Below are 18,666 nucleotides of genomic sequence, written 5' to 3'. Positions count from 1 at the left end.
CATGGATCTCAATGAGCCTTTGTAGTGGATGTTGGCGATAGTTGATCCACTGTAGAAGTGGGGTGTGCATCAAGATGAAATCTATCGACCCTAGTAGAAGGAAGTAGTCTTATAAAATTTAAGAAGCTTAGTCTTTAAGTTTATGGCCATAACAGTGTGATTGATAGAAAAAAGTTTTCATGAGAATCACATATGAACTCAAGCTGATTGAATCTATCATATGATCAATGATGAGATTTGACGATTCATCCATGACCTGCGATCTGGTCGAGACTCACGATAGAGGGACTATATCATACATTAACTGTACCTAGAGGTTCATCACCTTTTATTCTACTGGATTGCCACTACATACTGCTAAGTATCACTGATAGATTGTGAGACCCATGAACATCATCTCGATGATCGATGATCCTTGATGGATAGAGTTGGAATGGTTCCAACCCATTGAAAGGAGTTTTGATGATATTGTGATAGAGATCACAATATATCTCACTACCAAATAGAATAGAATTTATGGGATCACACATAAAGAGATTTTTGACTGATTAGATGGTTGAATTATAATTATGAATCGTGATAGGATTTAATTATCAATTTGATTGATGATTAATTCGATGCAAAAGTTATAATAAAGTAACTCGTTAAAAAGTTAGTGAGTTATAAGAGGATTAATTAGTAATTGGATTGCTAATTGGCTCAATTGATTGAGCTATGGAGCTTGCATCAAGTCTAATTAAATTAAATTTAATTTGACTTGACATGGGCTTAATTTGATCGAGCCTAATTGGATTATGAGATAACCAAATTGTATAAAAAAATAATTTCTCATTGAACTAGGATTTTGATTTGACTTAATTTCTAATTAGATTAAGATTTAATAAAGAGGGTTTGAATTTCTATTTGGACTAAAATTTTTTTTCTTCATGAGTGCACTAAATCTTAATTAGATTAGGATTAAGTTAAATCCTAATCTAATTTAATCCAAATTGAGTTTGACTTTGGACTCTCTCTTGGTGCTTGAGTCAAACTCAATTTAATCCTAATCTAATTAGAATTTAGTACACCCATGAAGAGAAGAATTCTTAATCCAAATAGAAACTAGGATACCTTCTCTAATTAGGTAACATCTAATCTAAATAGTTTGGACTCCTAATAAGATTTGGATTTCTATCTATTTGGGTCTAATCAATTTTTAATATGATTAGAATTGGTTAGAGTTTAAATTGGTTTAAATCAGCCACCCAAAGAAGAGTCTTAAAATCTTAAAACTCCTCCCTCTCCTTGCACCATCATGAAGCCCCATGCCCACTTGTGATTGATGCCAAATATGTTTCCACGCCCCCTCTCTTATTTAGCATATAAGAAGCTCACATAATCTTCTCTCTCCCATGTGAAACCTGGGCATAAAAAGGATTGGTGTTGGGCGGCACAAAAATTGCAAGAGTCCTAAGTGAATTGGACTTTTATCTCTTACCTAAAAACCCTATCCTCTCATCCTATTTAAATGTGGGATCCTATGGGACGTGAAGGACCTGATGTGGATCAGTTTTGGATGCCCAAAAGGAGAGATTTTGTGCATGAGAAAAATCAAGGGGAAAGGGCACAACGTGAAGATGCATGGTGTGAGGTAAGTTAGATGTTATCCCTTCTTTCTTACCAACAATCAAAGGTTGGTTGTTACGACAATCTCTCTCCAATCTTTTGTTTTAGTTTGGACATGATTTTTCTTCTCCTCTTTGTTCAAAAGTTGGATAAAAATTTTTACATTCTAGTGTAGAGATTTGGTGCATTGGTTTTAGAAAGAAAAGAGAAGAAAAGATTCTTCTCATGATCTCTAACGTAGAGATCAATATCCTCTAATTTTCTTCTTCTTCTCTAAGAGTGTCTTGAGAGAAAAGAAGATTATTCAATTGAAAGAATAGTGCCCTACAAGCCATCGCATAGGAATGCGATATAAACTTTCTTGTGTTATCTTCCTGCTCATTTGCATGACATTAGTTATTTTATTTATGAGGGATTGTGTTTTATCATTTGCTACATCATATTTTTATGATTATGATAAACTCCATAGATTAGGGCAATAATTTTTAGGGCCATGATGAGATCATACCAGTGAGATCTAAAATCTTGATAGTCTCAATCTAAAATATTTTCAATTGTTGGATAATCGAGTCGGAGATCGATGTTACCGATAAGATTGGTACATCCTATGTATGCTTATGGAGAGGGTGGCTGATCTCACAATCACTTGTGTGGTGACACTAATACAAGGATGTAGGTGCTTATTAGAGAATGAGTTCACTGAACTGACCCGCAGGAAGAACATCTGATGGAGCCTTACAGCATGTCGACAGATGGTTCTCCAGTGGGAGTGGTGCATGTGATCCTTTGACCTGAGATCACTATGGTATCTTGTGTATATGGATTCTTACTTTGATTTATTCCCTAGCACGCCACTTTGAGATGTGTGTGGGATATTCTGGGTACAGTGAAGTGTACATAGAGATTGTGAGTGGTCAACAAGAAATCGATCACTCCTTGTAGGAGGAGAGAACATCCTATGTGATCTTATAGGATGATGACTCTGAGAGTCTCTGGTCAGGATAGAGATGAACAGTAAAAAATATTTCTACTGGTTCATCAACCAAGTCATCATCATTAGATCGAGATACATATGGATAGGTATTTAAGTTTGACATGATTTCATACCCATGGCCTTTTTGGGATGTTGTGTGATCGAAGGATTAAATTATACGGTAACTCATCACGGAAGGATAATTTTGATATTTCTATCAAATTTTATATCTTCTGGATAGTCATGACACATTGCTAGACGTCAATTTTGACTTGTGAACTTGCATGAATTAAAAAAATTTAATTCAAAAATTAATTAGGTGTTCTGATTAATTGATGCCTTTGGACTGACCTAATTGGATTAGATCATGAGTTTAAATCCACTGCTGGCTAGATATGGAACCCAATGGGTCACACACAATAGGAATTAGATCTTGATCCAATGTATTTGGATTTATTGTAAATCCAATGGGTTAATTGAATTGCTAGCACATGAATTAACCAAGTTTCCAATTGGGTTCAGTGCAAAGATGTTTGTGCTAATCCTTGACTTATTGCCTTAACCTAATATGATTAGATTTGAACCATCTAATTGTTAGGTGGCTGATCTGATTTCTATGAAAGAATTCCATAAGAAATCAACCTCTTCCATGCCAATATCACACGCACAAAATTATGTGTCACCCATTTAATTTTTGACGTTAAGAAGGAAGAGTCCTTCTTAACAAAGTCTCTTAATTTTCTTACCATATCCACACATCCCATTAATTTGTGCGCAATCAGATAATGCCTTGGGATATGTGGGCATGGAAGAAGAGAAGGAGTCCTTCTTTGAGAAGGAACTCCATGCCAAAATTTATTTGGATGCCACATTATTTTGGGCGATGAAATGGAAGAGTCCATTTCATTTTAGACTCTTAATTCCTCCCTTTTATTTCCATGTGTTCCCTTTATTCCATGCGCCATCTGATGGCATTTGGAGATTTGTTGGTGCAGAAGTGGAGTCCTTCTTCTTGAAGGCTCTTCCACACCCATTACTTTCCATATAGAAGAATTTAATCTTTGTGGGAAACTATGGGATGTCGCATGGGATGTGTTTGTGCCAAACAAATTTCTTCTCCCAAAACTCTTAATTCTTACACACCATAATTTATGGAACCAGAGAAGGAAGAGTCCTTCTGCTCTTAAAATTTCCCATGCCATTTATTTTTGTGGTGATTTAATTCACCACATGGAGAAGTTGGGATGCCAAAAGTTGGCATCCCTTGGAGGTGATTTAGCGCCTCTTCTTTCCTATTTAAAGGGGGGGTGCTACATCAGCTTGAATGTCCCATTTGTAGCTGAGGATAGGCATGAGAATGAAAGAAAAAAGAGAGAAAAAAGTCTGAAAAAAGATAAGAGAAAAAGGGAGAGAAAAATAGAAAGAAAGGAAAAAAGAAAATGGAAAGCATGAGATGCTTGTCCTAAAATTAGGTTGTTCATATCTTGAACATCAAATCTAATTTTTATGTGATGAGATCATTTGAAAAATAATTTTTAGAGTAGTCCTAGTGGAGGTCTTGAAGGCATACAAGTGATGGTGCAACCCGTTCTTACGAAAGACGATCACCAGCGAACTTATGAAGAAGGCTGCAGCACTACGTCGAATTAGGAAGGATCCTGATCAATCCCTTGTGGATCACCGTTATAGGGCTTCTACTTTGGAGTCTTATGGAGATCTCAAGGTTACCAGATCATCATCTTTATGTTGGTATATGACATCTGATCCCTTGCTTATTTACATGCTTATGTTGTTTGATTGTAATTATCAAGGGATTCCTAGAGTTTTATATTCCGGTAGTCTAGTTTAAATATTAAACTTTATTTGCAATTATTGAATATATATAAAAATTTTTGAAATTTATATTCTGCTGCATCATCAGAATCCAACAGTGGTATCAGAGCCATTCTTGATTGATTCAATCAAATATCATGTTATTATTGTGATATGGATTAGATCCAGTTCAAACTATATCAAATCAGATCTTCTGATTGATGTTTAGTTGATGTTTATGATGCATCTTTTGTTAATAATCAATCCATGATCAAACTTGAGTATGAAAATTCCATAATTTTAGACTTGTAAGACAAGTTTAATATTAGATCTTATTTTAGATGGAATTTTGAATCCAGTGCATGATGATGCGCAGGGTCTTGGAATGATACATATGGATGTACATTATCAAGACTTAGGGTTCTTGTATTTGATGCATCTACCTAAGATCCAATGATCGACCACCATGTTATTGGACACTCATCATTGTGGGTCTTTCATCTTGATTGTTGTCCAAGATATGTGTGGAGCCAAAAAAATTGGATCATGGAAAGGATGCCTCAAACATGGATTAGGATTTTTTATCGATGGATTTGTTTAACTATAAGTCATTGATCTAATATGATTAGAATTAATGATTATAGATTAAATTAAATTTATAGTTCTAATTTGATTAGAATTTATGTTTAATTTAGGTTAATCAAATTGTCATTTGTCTAATTCGATTAAGGTTTGAGTCATGGTTGACCGAATCTATGCTTACCTAATTGATTTAGGTTAACCTAAGAATTGATCAACTTAACTCAAATGGATGACAAATGATTGGCTTAAAATTAGAATTGGATCTAGTGTTGAATCTGAATCAAAAACCCTAGATGGGTCCTATGCCCATATATTTAAACATCTCCATTGACATGTGTCTGATATCACAATTAAAATAACATGAGTAGTTTGTTATTATATTTTATAATTGTTATAAAATACATGTTGAGTGGTTATGGACTATGGTACATCCATGTGATGGATATATATATGAATATTTTTCTATTGGCTAATTATATAAATGCATCTGGTAGAGTTGCGATAGAGGCTGGGTGCCCCTGATACATCAGCTGAATCTTTCTTTTGTATGTTCTCAACTGTTGATTAGGATTTTTATATATAAAAAAAATTATTTGAGAATAGATAAAAATTATTTCTTTCTATTTTCAGATAAAGATCGAGCATTCATGGTAGTCTTCATGAAGATGAAGACTGGACTACCAGATATTTGTAAAGCAAAGACGTATTAAGATTGACCATGAGATGGATCAATCTAGAATGCACCTAGGGTTTGACACATAAATCATCCTGTGGCTCGGATGATTTTTCAGTAGTCCATAAACCATTAGTTTTCCTTTATTTCTTCTTATATGCTGATTGTTTGAATTAAAGTTTAGATTGCATATGATGCATAAATATATGTTTAGGATGTGCATGAGACCTAAGTCCCTCATTTAAATTATATTAAGTCATAATGGCGAAGTGTTAAGAACACTATCCATTCCTTCCTTCATGCAATGCCAGTATTATGCCAGAAATCATAGTAAGTTTGTTGTGCTATCCACAAGACTTACTGTAGGCACGATTTGATACTGTCTTGGTGCATAATGAAGCTAATAGTGTTGGACTTCGGGGTTTGATGCATGCATATGTGTTTTCAAAACTTAGTTATCGAAACACCATGATGGAGAATAAGATTAAAATAATTTTGATCTGAATTTTGCATGCATAAAAATATAAAACCACATGGATCTATTTCATATACTGAAATTAATATATGCTGAAATTTGTGATCAAATCACATACCTGTTTCGCAATCCCTTTTTTCAAAATTGGATCTGGAAGAAAAGAGGCTCTCTCTTAGCCGTACAAGTGTCCGGCCTCTATGAGTATCCAATCAAGATCAGTCTGGAACAGTCCTCTTTAATCTAAATTTTGGTTCTCCAAAATTCAGCCTATTGAATCTGAACGAAGCCTGGATCACAATCAACACTTAATCTTTCTCCTTGATCTTCTTCTTCTTCTCTTCTCTAGAGTTTTTTTTTACTATGTGCTGCTACCAAATATTAGAAACCAGCAAGAAAAAGGCACCCAAACTTCTTTGGACATGGAACTTCTTGGGATGCGCATCCTAAGGAAGGGGTGTATAGAACACCCAAGAGGAGAGAAAGGGAGAGGAAGAGAGGGCGTGGGGAGAGCCTTTGGTGTGAGGGACTGTTGATTTTGATGCTTTAGGGACCTTAGGGAAGGTCCCTTTAAATAGACATAAGGATTGAATCTTATTCAATCTCATAATATAAGTTCTACTTGCATTAGGATTTCTATTAACTTAAGTTATCCAACTTACATTAGGAAGCCTATTAGGCGCCAACAATTGGAGCCCTTGCACCCATAATTAGACACCCTAAAACATACCCAAGAGATGCCCCATATAAAAACAAAAGGCCCTCTAATCAATAGACATGCCCAAATCGATCAAATCAAGGTGGCATCCCATAATAATTATCAAGGAGATTCATAAGGGACTTGCACCCTTAATTTATGTGATCCATAACCTTAGATACCCAATAATTGAAGTCTCATAAATTTTATTCATGTAGGTTATTAGCAAGTAATTAAGTTAGAATTAACTTATCAAATAAGTCATCCCAATGGAAAGAGAAATTGAGGCCAACCATATGCTAGCAAGGTTACCATGAACCCAATAGATTTTTCTAAACCCAATTGACACTTCATAAGCTCAATTACTTATTCCAGATCTAATTTCTTTGTTGTATGACCTCATAGGTTCAATTCTATGTGACAATAAGATATACAATGATCTCTATCATCGTATTATTGAAACTCTTTTCAATAGATCAGAATAATTTTACTCTAACTCAACAAGGATTATCGATCCAGAACAACCCTAGTGAGCTCTCACAATCCACTAGTGACACCTAGTAATATGTAGTGGCAACCCAGTAGAACTGAAATGAATCTCTAGGTGTAGTTAACGTATGATTCGGTCCCTCTATCGTGAGTCCTGACTAGATGGCAGGTCATGGATAAATCATCAAACCTCAACATCAGTCATATGATAGATTCAATCAGCTTATGTCAATATGTGATTTTATGAAAATTTTTTTCCATCAATCACACTGCTATGGCCATAGACTTAAGGACTCAGCCTCTTAAATCTCATAGGACTACTTCCTTCTGCTAGGGTCGATAGATCCTATCTTGATGCACATCCTACTCCTACAGTGGATCAACTGTCACCAACATCCACTAGAATGGCTCCTTAAGACCTATGTTGATATGTCAGTCAAACTCCAGCAGCTTCACTGTGAGCAGTAGTGTTATCTCAGGTCAAAGAATCAATCATACAACTACGGTATCAAAAAAGTCACTAACGAGTGAGCAGACATCCATGTGACTTCTCGTGTTGGTCACACTTAGTGCTAGTTATTCTCTAATAACCATCTGCACTCTCGCTCCAGTATCTCTACACTGCAGACTCGAGATCCATCTATCTGAAGAAAGTGATCCGTGCATTGATCTATCTGGATCAATCACCATCCTCATGATGATCCTATGATCAGGAACAATTTAGGAATCAACCATCAATGATATATGCCTCAAATTCTTAACTCTTTGAGAATATTTATCATCATCTTATTAATCCCTTAGATGATTCATGGACATATAGACATGAATGGTAATATAACTGCCCAATAAGTATAAAATCATGTCCTAGAGATATGAAATGTGTCAGCCAAGATTAGCTTCTAGGGCATACATTCAACAATCTTCCACTTGCACTAAAGCCAATCTACCATGTACCAAGCCCTATCTTCACAAGACAGGCTATAGTCTTAGACTAGCCAAGTGACTTATCAGTAGGTCATCCATATCATATGTGGAGTTTGCTCTCTGCATCTCTATATATTTCTACTCGACGTAGTCACGTGTTCTGTTGTTCTATGTGCTTGGATATCTGGTGAGATCTAGCTCTTTAGCAAGGGCTATGGTGCCATTATTTTTGCAGTATAGTGTCACGACATCTGATGGTATGATAACTAATTCTATAACTAACATTACAATCAGAATGCATCCTACACATCTACAGTGTACTCAGCTTTCATTGATCGATTATTTAGAATCCTTCTAAGATATCGACATAGAAACACATCCATGATGTAGATATTCTACCATCAACATCAGACATAGAGTCTGAATTGGTGATCCTCTCACTCCTAGCTTTGATTCTTCTTCGAACATGTCCTTAGTTCTTTTTAAGAGCTTAAGGATATTTTCACAGCAATCTAGCACTCACAGCCGGGATACAACTGATATCTACTTGTGAAACCTATAATTTCTCATATCTGATCAAACAATTTGATCATATCATTGAAATGCATGTTCCAACTCCAAAGGTATTGTGGTCCTTGTGATCACCTATCACAAGAAGTGAAATCCATAGGCTATTCCATATAGAAATCTTCAAAAGATCTCTACTCAGAAAAGCTATTTCACATCCTTTCTTAGAGTCGATGTCTCACATCACCTCGTTATAGGTTTTGGGATCATCTCTATATTTTCTATCTCCCATGAGAAATGATTTTCTCTATATCCTCTGTTAAGCATACTCAAGTACCTTTCGAGAGAATTGGAGATCCTACTATGTGTACGAAGTGGAGGAAAAATACATATCTACTAGCTCATGATTAATATGTTCTTAAGGTCTCAAGGCTCCCTGCTCTTCAGAGACACTCTCTTAGAGCTTAACTTTCCTCCCACTGCTTCATCTTGATTAAACGATTTTTCAAGAAGATAGCATTGAGTCATAATCACATTGTAATTCCATCAGAAAGTAATATTCCAAACTCTTTTAGGAAGAGCTTTATAGACCTATCCTCTAACATATCCACCTGCTATCCTAGACACAAACTGGACATCTTTGAATCTTAAAATAATTAAGATTCAGTTCTCACCATGTCATATCTTATATGGTGTGGTAGGAACAAGTTTAGAGAGAACTCAATTTCATAGAAATAAAGCATGTCCCTAAAGAAATATAAATAAATCAGTGAATTTCATTATAAATCAGATCATATTTCATATAGTCCCATGACTCTTCTTGTCTCATTGAGCTGAGATTTACTAAGATGGGTCCAATATGAAACAATATCATTTTATGAGATAATCGAAAAAAAATTTTAATGGTATTGCATCTTCGATTCAATCGAAGTACCTTCAAATTTTTTTTAATTTATTTCTCTACTTACATCTGAATTTTTTGAACCTTTCAAAAATTCAGATTTGTATCTCATATATAAAGTAGAGACAACTCCTTAGTTAGCACATTATATGGGCTACACACATCAAATATGTATAAAGATAAGTATCTCAGTAGTCATTTTTCTCTTGTCCCACAAGAGTATCTTGGTCATATTTTCTCAAAGAAATGATGCACAAACTAGATTTGACTCAACAGTCAATGAGCTCAAGTCTATATTTTTTCAGTTTGTTAATCATTTCTTCTCCAATATGACTTAGCTATAGGTTTCACATATACTTTAAATTTTATCTCAATTTTGGATCTCTCAGATTCAATGCATTCACTGATTACTCAATTAAGTTCACATATGCATCAACATGCAAATGATAGAGACTGTCTCTAAGAACTAAATCCAAATGATGATCGCAAAGGACAGATACCCATGGCTGCAGCAGCAACTGTTGCCCTATAGCTAATTCAAGGGTTACTTCCTCAGCCCTCTACCTTCCCATTGACTCTATATTAGAGTCTGTAGCTCAACTAAGAGAAGAAAAAATCGTAAGGATAGTATTGAGCAATTTCGACATACCTACTCTAGGTGTGTCTTTGTTTCTTTAGGCTCTCCAGGTATTTACCTCTGAACTCTTTCAAGATTCTTTTGTTATCAATACTTTGATCAATTCAGATAAAGTACCACGATGGTCTTTCATATGGTAGTTTATCATAAATTATCTATATAAACTAATCAGAAATCACAGGATCAAATCTATAAGCAATTCCTTATGTATGGTCATGTCGAGCCTTTTAAGCTCTTTAATGTCTTTGATCATTATCAAACAACGATCATAGATTGACTGCCCATCATGCATCACATGTGCTGTGCGACTCTGATCACCTCACAACACTTGTGGATGAATCAACATGTCGTTGACAGTGTACATATACTCATGCATAGCACCTTTCTTTATTATCATTGTCCATCCACTCGTCAAGTATAGCTCGTTGACTATAGGTTGGATAGATTGTTAATATTAGAATAATATGATAGAGAACATTGCTTAATTTTTTAAAATTGATAATAATTTTTAAGTTTGTAAGCCAGTCTATATACTCGATTTTGATTAATCGATTGATATCTAGGATTCAAGATAGAGGGTTGGAAGCTGACATAATAAACAGCAGAGAGCAAAAAATTTAATTGGATGTTTGTATTTATTTTATAATTTTGCTCTAGAGATATTTAGATGCAAAAGGGACTCCCACTATTTTATCAAAACTCCCACACTCTCTGGGTGGAGAAATAAAAATCCTAACGCGATAATTGAGTTTCTAGTGGGTGCTGCGGTCCCACCGATGCGTGCACCTCACCTAACAATTATTGATAATACGAATAAACATCGATGCATGGACAACTCTTTGCTCAGATACTTCTCTAAGCATATTGTAGCCACTTGGTCTCTAAGTCATGTGAGCTCACCTAACAGTTATTGCCCGTACTTCTTAGTTAAGTCAGACCCACCATTCACAAGTAGGTGTAAAGCTGTCATTGGATCCCTCACCTAATAGTTATTGGATCCAACTCCATCTTTACCCTATAGTAACTCTTTGCTAATAGAGTGGTTGCATATTTTCGATGCAACAGAACCACCATGATCAGTTAAGAACAATCAATGCCAATAGCACGCCCGCACATCTACAACGATGGAAGACCTTGGACTTAATATTTTATGGAGAGATTTGGGTTTAGATCTCATCTAATCAGTCATCACACAACTGATGTAATTGGCATGGGCTAAATCAAACTACCAAGCAATCATATTTGTGACTCAATCTTTCAAATTGACCAGGTAAGTAGAGATTGGTGGGGGTCCTCCTATTCTTTCCTTAGATACTAATAAATTGATCAGGTAAGTGAATGAAATCAATTAAATAACTACCTTTCAATTACTTACCTTAGACACTAATTGACCAATTGATCAGAATTGGTTAGTTCAAGTGAATCGAGCTCAAATCAACAAGCCAAATTAGGTCCTTAGGTTAATCAATTCTACATATGGGACTCAATCGATTTGATCAACAATAATTATATGATCATTAACTTAATTAATCTAACTCAATTCAACACTTGACTCAGTTTAATCAATTACTTAATCGAATTAGATCCATATGTCTCAAATCAAAAATCTTAGATGTAATCCTATTACATGACCTAATTTTTGATTTTTTTCATGATCAAAATTTTCATACACAAACACAAATTTTAGATTCTAAAATCATATTTCAGATCTAAATACTTTACATGAAAGTAAGTATTAAAATATAAAAATAATTTTCAAGTTTTAACATATAAACATATATCACATATATGCTTGTAAAATCAGATCTTAAAAAAAATTTCAGATCTAAACATAATATCATATATCTCATATACTAATCATAGATCAGATTAAAGCTAAATTTATGATCTAAATATATAATCATATATCATACATATGAATCAAAATTCAGATCACAAAAAAATTCAGATTTCATGCATATATCTATTTCACATGAACTAGAATTTTTTCTAGATCAATTTTCAGATCTATGCATGCATCAACATATCAACTATATATTTTAAAATTAAATCTAAAATTAAATTTTAGATTTGAAGATCCATCCATACATCTCATGTATTAAAAAAAATTAATTTTAAAAGTTTTTCAAAAATATGTATATTAAAATTCAGCATATGAAAATCTGTGGCTCTGATATCACTGTTGGATTTTGGAGTTTGATGTATGCATATGCATTTTCAAAACTTAGTTTTATAAACACCGTAGTAGAGAATAAGATTAAAATAATTTTAATCAGAATTTTGCATGCATAAAAATATAAAACTACATAGATCTATTTCATATGCTGAAATTGATATATGCTGAAATTTAGATTGTCATCAAATCACATACCTGTTTCGCAATCTCTTTCTTCAAAATTGGATCTGGAAGAGAAGAGCCTCTCTCTTAGCCATACAAGTGTCTGACCTCTATGAGTATCCACTCAAGATCAGTCTGGAATAGTCCTTTTTAATCTAAATTTTGGTTCTCTAAAATTCAGCCTGCTGAATCTGACGAAGCCTGGATCACGATCAACACTTGATCTTTCTCCTTGATCTTCTTCTTCTCCTCTTCTCTAGAGTTTTTCCTTACTATTTGCTACTATCAGATATTAGAAATCAGTAAAGAAGAGGCACCCAAACTCCTTTGGGTATGAAACTCCTTGGGATGCGCATCCCAAGGAAGGGGTGTATAGAACACCCAAGAGGAGAGAAAGGGAGAGGAAGAGAGGGTCTGGGGAGAGTCTTTGGGTGTGAGGGGCTATTAGTTTTGATGCTCTAGGGACCTTAGGGGAGGTTCTTTTAAATAGGCATAAGGATTGAATCCTATTCAATCTCATAATACAAGTCTTACTTGCATTAGGATTTCTATTAACTTAAGTTATCTAACTTACATTAGGAAGCCCATTAGGTGCCAACAATTGGAGACCTTGCACCCATAATTAGACACCCTAAAATACATCCAAGAGATGCCCCATATGAAAATAAAAGGCTCTTTAATCAATAGACACGCCCAAATTGATCAAATCAAGGTGGTGCCCCATAATAACTATCAAGGAGATTCATAAGGGACTTGCATCCTTAATTTATGTGACCCATAACTTTAGACACTCAATAATTGAAGTCTCATAAATCTTATTTATGTAGATTATTAATAAGTAATTAAATTAGAATTAACTTATCAAATAAGTAATCCCAATGGAAAAAAAAATTGGATCCAACCATGTGCTAGCAAGGTTACCATAAACCCAATAGATTTCTCTAAACTCAATTGATACTTCATAAGCTTAATTACTTATTCTAGACCTAATCTTTTTCTTGTATGATTTCATAGGTTCAATTCTATCTGATAGTGAGACATACAATGATCTCTATCATTGTATCATTGAAACTATTTTCAATAGATCGAAATAATTCTACTCTAACTCAACAAAGATTGCCGATCCAGAACAACTCTAGTGATCTCTCACAATCTACTAGTGACACCTAGCAGTATGTAATGACAATCAAGTAAAATTGAAATGAACCTCTAGGTGTAGTTAACATATGATTCGATCCCTCTATCGTGAGTTTCGACTTGATGGCAGGTCATAGATAAATCGTCAAACCTCAACATCGATCATATGATAAATTCAGTCAGCTTTTGTCCATATGTGATTCTATGAAAATTCTTTTCTATCAATCACACTGCTATGGCCATAGACTTAAGGACTCAGCCTCTTAAATCTCATAGGACTACTCACATCCCACTCCTATAGTGGACCAACTATCGCTAACATCCACTATAAGGGCTCTTTGAGATCTATGTTGATGTGTCAGTCAAACTTCAATAGCCTCCTATGAGTAGTAGTGTCATCTCAGGTCAAAGGATCAGTCATACAACTGCAGCATCGAGAAAGTCACTAACAAGTGAGCAGACATCCATGTGACTTCTCATGTTAGTCATGTTCAGTGCTAGTTGTTCTCTAACAACCACCTGTACTCTCGCTCCAATGTCTCTACACTGCAGACTCGAGACCCATGTATCTGAAGGAAGCGATATGTATACTGGTCTATCTTGATCAATCACCATCCCTATGATGATCCTATGACCATGAGCAATTTAGGAATCAACCATCAATGACATATGCCTCAAATTTTCAACTCTTTGAGAATATGTGTCATCATCTTGTTAATCCCTTGGATGATTCATGGACACATAGATAATGAATGGTAATATAACTGTCCAATAAGTACAAAATCATGTCTTAGAGATATGAAATGTGTCAGCCAAGATTGACTTCTAGGACATACATCAAACAAATAGTACTTAGCTTATACTAAGTCAATAGAATATATCAAAAACTGTAGGGAGCTTGTTGTGCTATCCACAAGGCTTGCTATAGGGATTGATATGATGTTGACTTAGTGATGCTTATGGCATATTTTGATAGTACTGTCTTATTGTGCTATTCACAAGGATAGTATTATTCAGATATGACCATATAGGATTGAAGGATATGATTTAACTAAAATACTATAGTTTGTTGTGCTATCCATCAGGCTATAAGTATTTTAGAGATAAAATTTATGTTGAAAGTTGTATGAGATGCAATTGGTAAAGAGTTACGTACCTTTGAACTCATAGGAGCTTGTTGTGCTATCCACAAGATTTTTTTATGAGAAATTGGGATCTCAATCCCACTAAAAAACTTCATAATAAGGTTTCTCATTTTTATACTTAAGGGTTATGAAATTCGTTAAAATAGTGAGAGACATAATTAAATAAAAAATTTCATCTAAATTATACATATCATCATGAGTAGTCCTTTTATGTTCTTATTTATACATTTGTATCTTTACTATCACTGCATAGGATATTTTTTAAATTGACCAAACTTCATAGAATAGTTGAGGAATAGAAGGTGAAGAATGTCTTCAATATGAGTATCTATTATTATTACAGCAATGATGACTATTAGAAATAAATTGCAAGAGTTGTCTTGCAAGTGTGAAGCAATAGTAGGATGCAAAAATAGCATCTGCTAATGGTTTATATATGATACAAACTAATTATCATTGAGTATTTCAGCTTTAAAATTATGGATATGTGATGCCTAATATAGGTCTCACTTATGCAAAATATTGCTGAACTTATAAAGCTGAAGCAAGGTGACTACATGATTTTTGATACTAATGGATAGTCCATTCATGCTAAAAGTTGTAGGAACCTATATATTTTTTGTACCTTCTAACAAGGTTTAGAAACTAGTAAGACCGTCATTATATGCCTAAAGTTATCAAAAATATTATTTCAATTTTTATGTTATTGTAACATGATTTTGAAATTAATGTATGAGTAAAAGTTACTCTCTTTTTGATAAAATTTTATAACTATGGATTTATGATAATGATCTCATATTTCTGTCACTCAATGATGTTGTTCTTCTTGTTGATGAGAATAAAAAATGAATATGTGATGGTCACATATCTCAGGACAAGTAAGGTGTTAGGTCTTGAACATATGGATGTTCGAAAACTAATAATATCTCGACCCAGAGATGAACACTTCATATGAGATATAGTGTGTTCCTTAATTTACTTCACAGACCTTATTATCTCATTCTGGAGATATACTCTAGAAATTATCATATATATTTTTGAATTAAATACTGTCAAAATCTGTTACTAGCACTCTAAATGAGATATGAAAAGGGTTAGAGGCAGGTTATCCAACTTATGTGAAAAGATTTGATGTACATAAGTTTATGCTAGAATAGATTTATATATATGTTTATAGGTTATTCTAAAGAATAGTATGTGATACTATTTCTACCATCCTATTGAACAAAAGATGTTTTGTTAGTAGGTATGCCACCTTTTGGAAAATTTTTTTTTTTAAGAAGTGGTCAGTGGGAGGATCATTAAACGTGAGAAGTTCAAGACCAATAAACTATCCCATCATAACCTATGGAGTGTCCACAAGTTGATCCTCGACTAGATGTGCACATTGATGAGGCACAACCATGACACACACCTCCTCACTGAAGGTCAATCTGAGTGTGTAGTGTACCACTCAAAATATGAGTTTGTCATTATAAATGAATGTACACCATATATCATTGAGAATAATATTTTCTTGACTTATTTGGAAATCTTCATGAGTAGAGACTCTGACAGTTGGCTTGAAACCCAGATATCCGAAATGAACTCTCTATACATCAACTAAGTATGGACTATGGTTGAAGTACCTATGGGTATGACCCAACAGATTGCTATCAGGGATGTCAATTCAGATTTTTGCTATTGCCACACACCATCTAGAGAATTTATCTCTAGTAGGAGGTAAATATATTTATGGATTAAAGCTGGCATTGAGGAAATGATACTTCTATTTTTGATGAGATAGTCAAAATATTTGACTTTATTAAATATAGATGAATCATGTGTGTGCGCAAGAAGATAGGTGGGAGTCCCAATAACTTTTTGGTTATGTATGTGAATGATATACAGCATATTGAGAAGATAGTCTCGATATTGTACTCGTCAATGATATGCTTATCACAAAAATTTTCATGAAAAAAAACTTGGATTAAGCATCTAATATACTTGGCATCCATAGTGATAGATGTAAGTAGATGTTGGGCTTGTCCCAGTCTAGATATATAGATTTTATGTTGAAGCGGTTCAACATGAATGGGTGTAAAAGAGTTTACTTACCCATATATTCAATGTACCAAGCCTGATGTGATTTATGCTTTGTGTATAATCATTGATTTCAGACAGATCCATGATAGAATCTTTTGAAAATGGTGAAAAATATTCTCAAAGTACTTGAGAAGTATTAGAAGAGCAGTGAATTGGAAGAGTTTCAAGCAGTGAACTATGTTTGACTCAGTTAAATACTGTTAGTAAAGATTGCTAAGAAAAGTTGTTACATGAAAGCGTTCAACACTGAGTTGGATGTGGTCTCACCAGGTACCCACGCACATCCTAGGTACTTTCACCTCATTCATGATTTGATGAGTTAATATTAAGAACAGCATAATGGATCAGTTCACTAAGCCTTTACATAGCAGTAGTGTGATCGCCACCCTGATTGCATGAGCATCAGGTACAAGGGCGATTAACTTTAGTGCAAGTGGGAGATTGAAAGAATAGTATCCTACAAGTCAATCGTATGGGGATGTGATAGAAACTTTTTTATGTTATTTTTCTGCTCATTTGCATGACATTAGTTATTTTATTTATAAGGTATTGTGTTTTATCATTTGCTGCATCATATTTTTATGATTATGATAAACCCCATATATTAGGATAATAATTTTTAGGGCCATCATGAGATCACGCCAGTGAGATCTAAAATTTTGATTGTCCCAATCTAAAATATTCTCAATTGTTGGATCATCGAGTCAGAGATCGATGATACGGTAAGACTGGTACATCCTATGTATGGTCGATGGAGAGGATGGTTGATCTCACAATCACTTGTGTGGTGACACTAATATAAGAACATAGGTGCTCATTAGAGAATGAGTTCACTGAACTAACCCATAGAAAAAATATCTGATGGAGCCTTACAGCATGTCGACAGATGGTTCTCTAGTGGGAGTGGTGCATGTGATCTTTTGACCTGAGATTATCATGGTACTTTATGATATGGATCCTTACTTTGGTTTATTCCCTAACACACCACTTTAGATGTGTGTGGAATATTCTGGGTATGGTGAAGTATGCATGAAGGTTGTGAGTGGTCAAAAAGGAATCGATCACTCCTTATAGGAGGAAAGAACATCGTATGTGATCTCATAGGATGATGACTCTGAGAGTCTCTGGCCAGAGCAGGGATGAAAAGTAAAAAATATTTCTACTAATTTGTTAACTAAGTCATTTTATCAGATCGAGATATATATAGATAGGTATTTGAGTTTGACATGATTTCATACCTATGACCTTTCTGGGATGTTGTGTGATCAAAGGATTGAATTGCACGGTAACTCACCATGAAAAGATAATTTTGATATTTTTATCAAATTTTATATCTTCTGGATAGTCATGACATGTTGCTAGACATCAATCTTGATTTGTGGACTTGCATGAATTAAAGGAGTTTAATTCAAAAATTAATTAGAAGGTGTTCTGATTAATTGATGCCTTTGGGCTGACCTAATTGGATTAGGTCATGAGTTTAAATTCACTGCTGGCTAGATATGAAACCCAATGGATCACACACAATAAGAATTTGGTCTTGGTTTAATGCATTTAGATTTATTGTAAATCCAATGGGTTAATTGAATTTCTAGCATATAAATTAACTCAAGTTTTCAATTAGGTTCAGTGCAAAGGTATTTGTGCTAACTCTTGACTTGCTGCCTTGACCTAATGTGATTGGATTTG

At 34.3% G+C, this 18,666-nt stretch overlaps 1 long non-coding RNA gene across 1 annotated transcript; it reads left to right on the top strand.

Annotated features, from left to right (window-relative positions):
* Positions 1-1,638: 1,638 nt before the first annotated feature.
* Positions 1,639-6,245, top strand: LOC140855425 (uncharacterized). Its single transcript, XR_012138357.1, has 3 exons — positions 1,639-4,327; positions 5,467-5,517; positions 5,603-6,245. It is a non-coding gene; the product is annotated as an uncharacterized lncRNA (long non-coding RNA).
* The last annotated feature ends 12,421 nt before the right edge of the window (positions 6,246-18,666 follow it).

This window comes from Elaeis guineensis, chromosome 2, assembly GCF_000442705.2.
Source record: "Elaeis guineensis isolate ETL-2024a chromosome 2, EG11, whole genome shotgun sequence".
Taxonomy (NCBI): domain Eukaryota; kingdom Viridiplantae; phylum Streptophyta; class Magnoliopsida; order Arecales; family Arecaceae; genus Elaeis; species Elaeis guineensis.
Note: the sequence above shows the minus strand (reverse complement) of the source record. Positions and strands in the feature narration are given on the sequence as shown.